The sequence below is a fragment of the Equus caballus genome, chromosome 21 (assembly GCF_041296265.1).
Source record: "Equus caballus isolate H_3958 breed thoroughbred chromosome 21, TB-T2T, whole genome shotgun sequence".
NCBI lineage: Eukaryota > Metazoa > Chordata > Mammalia > Perissodactyla > Equidae > Equus > Equus caballus.
Genome location: NC_091704.1, coordinates 10,202,999 through 10,209,082, shown reverse-complemented (window position 1 = coordinate 10,209,082; position 6,084 = coordinate 10,202,999). Strand labels below are relative to the sequence as shown.

At 37.2% G+C, this 6,084-nt stretch overlaps 1 pseudogene; it reads right to left on the bottom strand.

Moving 5' to 3' along the window:
* Nucleotides 1-1,404: 1,404 nt before the first annotated feature.
* LOC138919969 (olfactory receptor 2M3-like) lies at nucleotides 1,405-3,859 on the bottom strand (annotated as a pseudogene).
* Between the last annotated feature and the right edge of the window lie 2,225 nt (nucleotides 3,860-6,084).

The window sequence follows — 6,084 nt, the reverse complement described above, 5'->3', positions numbered from 1 at the left end:
TCATCCATTGTGTGGCTCTGTGTCTCTCTGTCATTTTTTTTCTGTTGTGTTAGGAAGTGATCTTTTGGAGTGTGGATGCCCCTTTTCGTTGTATGTTGGAGGGGAGGGAGTCCCTGGAAACTTCACTCTGTCATCATGCTGACATCACCAGCTCCTCCCTTAGGCCGTCCCTGAGGTCAGAGAGACTCTCCTGCTGGCCTTGAAGAAGCAGGCTAGCATGAGTTACTCAGGTACAAGAAATAAATTATTTCAATGACTACATGAGCTTGGAATATGACCCTGAGCCTCAGGTGAAACTGTGCCCCGAGCCAGCACATGGATTGCCACCTTGTGATACCTTAAGCAGAATACCACAGATTAGTCACACCAAAATTCTTATTCATATATACTATGAGGTAATAAATAGTTGTTATTTAGAGCTGCTAAGCTTGTATTAATGTGATATTCAGTGAAGGAAATAATATAGTGGGGATGTTACAACGGAGTTTTAAAACAACAGTTTAAGGCATAGTGCTTGTTTCTCATAAAAACACAAGATTCTTCAGAATTGCATTAAATTTTATATAAATATCATTACAACAATACCTATAATGATGTCTCACATGATATATAGAAAATATCTAGACTTCATAAAACCTAGATTTTTTTTTTTTACAAAATTGATCACTTTTACGTGCAATACAGTACATGACCCACATAAGGGTCAAGATGTCTAAGGATGAAAAATCCAAACTTTCAGGATTCTTGTTCACATTTCAGTCTCCCATGTAGAAGGCTGATGTCTGTAGAAAAACGAAATAAATGGGGGTTCCCAAAACTCTGATATCCTGAAGGAGGATGGTGTTCATTACAAGATAGGCTCAATAAGCCTAACCACCAGTCTAATACCTGTGTTATCTACTGGATAAATTTTATTAATTTTTATAACAATCTCATATATATAGCTATAACTTTCAATATAATTAACTTGATCATTCATTTTTACAAGTTGACCAATTTGAGATATGATATTAAACTCCTCAGAATTCTTTGATTGGCCAAAGATAAAACTATTATATGTTAAAAACCACAGAATGTTTGTAAATGCTCTGTGGCATTATGGTACTATGTGGTATTATGATGAGTAAATACCTCTCATTTTTTCGCTAGTATGGTATAAAACAAACTATACAGTTACGCATATTGTGTTGCAACAAATATTTACTTGTAGACATACTTCAAATTTCCATAACAAAAGAAATATATTATTTGAACAAGCAAGCACAGAGACAGTTTTTCACTTTCTACATATTGTACACTTGCCTATAAATCTATTGATACAAATATGGGTAAATATTCTGTGCTGAATTATATGAGTTAAATATCTAAATTGAAGAATAAAGCAAAAAATGTAGAAAAAGTTAATTATGCAATTTTATCTCCAGACTTGCCCTTCCCTAACACCTCTATGAATGCTCTGGCCGCTTTCTTGTTGCAGAGGCTGTAGATGAGGGGATTCACCATGGGTGTAAGAATAGCAAAGAAGACAGACACCATCTTTTCCTGCATGGGGGAATGATCAGAAACAGGTTGCACGTATATGAACATACCAGCTCCATAGTACATTCCCACCACCATGAGGTGGGAGGAACAGGTGGTGAAAGCTTTGCGGCAACCCTGCCCAGATCCCATGCAAATGACAGCCAGAATAACGTGAACACAGGAAGCAATGATGACTGCTACAGGGAAGAGAAGCATAATAACACAGCAAATAAATATTCTTTCAAATAGCAATGTGTTACTGCATGAGAAAGTGAGAAGGACAGGGAAATCACAGAAAAAATGGGTATTTGCCAGGCACCACAATATGAGAAGGACAATGCAAATGCAATGAGAATTATGCCATCAAGAAAGCCAAAAATCCAGGAAGAAACAACCAGATTACCACAGACTTTCTGGCTTGTGAGATTTGAGTATTGTAATGGGTGGCAAATGAGAAGATAACAGTCATAGGACATTGCAGCCAACAGGAAACAATCAGCTCCAAGCAGGGACACAGAGAAGAATATCTGGGCACCACAAAACTGGCCAGAGAGATGCACTTCTTGCCAGACAAGTAGTTGAAGATCATCTTGGGTACAGTGGTGCAGATGAGCGTGAGGTCCATGAGGGACAGTTGGCTGAGGAGGAAGTTCATGGGAGTGTGGAGCCGAGTGTCCAGGTAGATGAGGAGAACCATGGCAGTGTTTCCCATGAAGGCCACTGTGAAGATGACCAAGACCAGAGAGAAGTGAAAGATGCAGCTGGGTCTGTGACTGAAAATTCCCAGCAGGATGAACTCAGAGTTGGAATTCTGATTCTCCCATGCCACGATAAATATATTCACTGTGGAAAATACAACATGTGAGAAATGGCTGGGATTGTGTTATGGAAATGTCAAGGACTTCCAGCCTAGATCACCACTCTTTATGATATTGTCTACACATAAAAAGTTATTTCTCTTGGGGCTGGTCTCATGATGCAGCAGTTAATTTCGCACATCCTGCTTTGGCGGCCCAGGGTTCGCCAGTTCAGATCCCGGGTCTGGACGTGGTACCACTTGGCAAGCCTTGCTGCGGTAGGTGTCCCACATGTAAAGTAGAGGAAGATGGACATGGAAGTTAGCTCAGGGCCAGCCTTCTTCAGCAAAAAGAGGAGGATTGGCAGCAGATGTTAACTCAGGGTTAAACTTCCTCAAAAAAAAAGTTCTTTCTCTGGATGTGATTTTTTTAAAATTCTAGACTAAGAATATTAAACCTTATTTTTAGCTTGATGTGACTTTAAATCTAAAACATGAACCTAACAGACATAAGAAAGTTCCAAAAATGCATATAGTCTAATTTTAGCAACCAGTCAGCTCAAATATGTACCATGGATAATCCCTTCAGAAATACGCTGAGTCATCAGAAGACTCATGAATTCCTTGGAAATCAATGGCATTTTCCACGGAACTTAGCATATCACACTATGATTCTAATAAAAATTCCGTCTACCAAGGTGCAGAGGGAAGCATGTTTTAGTGAAAGTGGGATAAGATTAGTCAAATGCCAGATAAACAAAAGACATTGAGAACTCATCAATCAGAAGTTCATTAAATAATACATATTGCTAATAACGGTGAGGTGTGGTGGAAGTAGTTCCTCACCAATATGTCCATCCTTTATTCTATCTCTTAAGACCAGGTGAATCCATGAGACATTGTTGGATTGGCCATTTTACCGGAGAAGCAAACTAGAAGAGAATGCAAGAACATAGCTCAAACATCTGGAACAGGCTATTTTGGCTGTGTAACTTTAGACAATTAATTTCTCCAAGCCTTATTTTTATAGTGTGTAATTTCTGGTATTTGTTAATATATATAGTGCAGCGTGTTAAGACTAAATGAGATCACACTTATAATGTGTGAACATTACCTGAAATACACTGTGTACCATAGAAATATTTTTAAATAAATACTATTGGAGGGATTTATTTTAGATTATTCTAATTTATATAAAATTAATCTCTTCCACTCCCTTAGCAAGACTCTTCTACACAGTAGCATATTTTTAATTTTCTATTTTTTCACCTATTTCTCTTTTTTTCTCTTGTCACTCTCTTCATTGATCAAGGCATTGGCTTCCTTTCTATCCCTTTGCATGAGCTTTTCCTCTTCTGGGAGCAATTCAGAGAAGTGTGCCTGATATTTTGGTTTTAACTTTTGGGAAATAAAAATTTCCTTGTGGTTCTGCCAAATGGATTAAAATTGTGCATTTTAGTTTACAAAAACTCTGATTTAAAGCATGACATTATAATGCTATTTCTTACCTGTTTTGTACCACTCTATAGCAAAAGCAAGCATATTAGCCTAATACCATTTAAAATGCTCCATTATAATAGATTTAAAGCTAATTAAAGTGTAATGAACATGTTATCATGCAACCAAGTTATATCAATAATCAAGTAATTATCAAGTATAATTTGGCAATATTATACTGTTGTCTCCTGACATTTGTATATAGTTCTTATGGTAGTGAAACATATATATTGAAAAGAGTGTTGAGTGAATTCATCTTCAACGTACCATGGATAAAATTTTATAAATGGCTAAACCTATGCAACTATCACGCAAATAAAAATATGGAACATTTCCAAAGGATTTCCTCATATCCTTTCACAGTCCATCCTGCCCTAGACATAACCTATATTTTAATATCTATCTAAAAGGCTTATGTTTTGCCTGTTCTTGATTTCATGTACATCCTGGAGTTCGTTCTATTTTATGTGCACAGAAATGGAACCCATTATACTCCTGACCTCTGCACCTACCAACTCATTGGCTCAGCTCCCCTCCAGCCATACTAGCCTCTTCATCTCTGGAACACATTCAAATGCTCTAATCCAGGGTGTTTGCACTGGCTGTTCCCTCTGACCACCCTCTGTGCCTTAGACCAAGTCCCTCACTGCTTTCAGGCTCTTATTCAAATGCTTTCCACTTCATAGAGCTTCGTGGCCTCTCTCTACATAAGCTACCTACCTTGCCTTTTTTTTCTACTTGGCATTTCTCTCATCTAAGACTATACTAGTTTTTCTGCTTTTTGTCTGACTCTCCTCATTAGGACGTAAATTCCATCAAGACAGATTTAGTGAGTCACATTCATTAGATACTTAGTGAATCAAGACATTTGTTAAAGGAAATGCTGGTGTTTTTTCTTTTGTGGTTCAGATATTGTCCTTTCTTCTCTAACCCTCTCCTGCAAAGGGGGTGGTTGCTTTAGGACTTCACACAACTCAGTGTGCTGGCCTGGATGAATGAGCAAACTTTATGATGTGGCTGTAGAAACAGATTGTTGATCTGGAGGCAACAAGTGCCAAAAGAAGAAAAGCTTTCCCGGGCTGCTTATATTACACTAGAAGCCATAATACCTCCAGGCAGTCTGACCAATGTAGCTCCAACAGATCTTTGGATATTTTTGTTTCTAGTAAATGTCTCCTTTCTGACTGCACTGTATGCGGAGGTAGGAAAGAAAGGGATGGTGGGGGTCAGGTCTGCATCTTTTTCAGTAAAAGTCTTTCACTTAATGTCCCTCTCAAAGCTACACTTTTCATTCTCATCCATTCTTCCCAGGAGATTTCAAGGCAATCTGAGCCCTTACATGGAAAATATTTCTTGTCAGCTTCCTCTTTTATTCATGTATTTGTGCGGGGACTTTTATTTATTCATCCACTGATTTCTATCTGCTTTCTGTCACTCTAATGTTTGCTGACATCTCTAACCTGCTAATTACTTCTTATCATAATTATTTTAAAAAATTCATTTCTCCTGGCATTCTAAATAACTAGAAGACTATATATAAAGTTTAAAACACACCTCTCTATTTCTATTTACCATATTCCAGTGTAATAAATTGTTATTCTAAATGGCCCCCCACTAACCTGTGAACAAATGGCAGGGCTGTCCTGTCTCTTTCACCTTTATATCCTTCTAAACTCTATCTGAGCGTTATTCATCTATTGCATGAATCTAACAACTCAACAATTCTAATAGATATTCACCACGTCCTAAAGTCTTAGTATATTCCAAATTCTCTTAGAAATGTTTCTCATATTTAGAATGCTTGTCTAGAAACCCAGTCCTTATTGTGTGGATAACTACAACACGTCACTTAATTTTTTTAAAGAATCTTTACTTTTTTCATTCTTTCTGCACACAATTCCCATTTAAAACCTTCTAAAAGCTTAGTCTGTCATTCATCCTTGTGCAACACTACATTATATGCCACCCCTAAAAAAACCCAAAAACCTAGAGGCAATAATTAAGATTGCAAAATGCTTATGATTTTTTCACGCTTATTGATTACTTACGTCGTCACCTTCTAAACATTTGACATTTTTTTCTTCTACAAAATAAAGTTTCAAGCAATTGTGCCACATCCTTGAATTATACACAGAATATCAGACTAATCAACTTTTTCAAGTTGGACTTATATTACATAATTAATTATTTTTTTGTGTGTTTTCACTGAGGAACATTAGCCCTGAGCTGACATCTGTTGCCTATCTTCCTCCTTTTTTTCCTTTGCTTGA